The sequence below is a fragment of the Galeopterus variegatus genome, unplaced genomic scaffold, assembly GCF_000696425.1.
Source record: "Galeopterus variegatus unplaced genomic scaffold, G_variegatus-3.0.2 Scaffold3374, whole genome shotgun sequence".
In the NCBI taxonomy this organism is placed as follows: Eukaryota; Metazoa; Chordata; class Mammalia; order Dermoptera; family Cynocephalidae; genus Galeopterus; species Galeopterus variegatus.
The window spans coordinates 159673-160765 of NW_007729485.1; positions in this window are offsets into that span (position 1 = coordinate 159673).

The following is a 1093-nucleotide window of genomic DNA, read 5'->3' on the forward strand; positions in this document are numbered from 1 at the left end:
GAGCGACGCCGGAGCAGGGACACCGGGGAGAGAGAGACACCGGGGTAAAGAGGGACACCGGAGCGGGGACAACGGGGGAGAGAGCGACCGCCGGAGCGGGGACACCGGGGTAAAGAGGGACCCGCCGGAGCAGGGACACCGGGGTAAAGAGGGACACCGGGGAGAGAGGGACCCCCCGGAGCGGGAACACCGGGGTAAAGAGGGACACCGGGGTAAAGAGGGACACCGGGGTAAAGAGGGACACCGGGGAGAGAGAGACCGCCGGAGCGGGGACATCGGGGAAGATCGTGCCGGGAGCCCAGGTGATACCCCTACTCGGAGATTGGACCGAGGGCAGCCTCCACCCGCTCCGGAACCGAGGGGACCCCAGGTGATCCGCCATCTGTAGCCAGGACCGAGGGGAGCCCCACCCGCAGCCGAGCCCCAACGCGAGTCCACTCCGGGCCCGGCCCCGACGTGGGTCCCCAGGTGGGTGGTCTCGGGTCCCTCCCGCGGCGGGCGAAGGTGACCGGGCCGGGGTCTCTTAAGCCCACTCCGCGGACGCGTGTGCACTTCGGAGCCTCGGCGAGCGGCCCGTGGTTAGTGGCGGTCGTGCCCTTGGCAGGGGACCTGTGGACAGGCAGGGACCTGCCGCCGTGGACCCGGCCTGCTCTTCCTTCTGCACTTACCTGGAGGAGGCTCTGAGGGTCGGTCTTCGGGACTTAGGAAAAATTCGGGGATCCCGCCTGCAGGGTAGCAAGTTCTTTTCGGTTTGACAGAACGGAGTTTAGAACGTTGGGGCTGCCTCTTCTTTTCAGTATTTGCGTTGTTCTATTTTGTTGTCATTTACAATAAGTTGACTTCCGTATTAAGTAGTGTCATGGAATTTTTTTTCTCTTGAGGAACTGATTTATTTAAATCTTTTGTAGAGTCTTTTTTTTTTTTCCCCTTTTTGTCTTTTTTTTTTCATCACCGGCAACGGATTGCAACCCTCAGTGCTGCGCCCGTACCGGGCCGGGACCGGCAACAGGATCGCAACCCTCGGTGTTGCACCCGCCCCTCGCTCAGCCAGTGAGCGGCTGGTCTGTATGTGGGATCCGAACCCTCGGCGGGA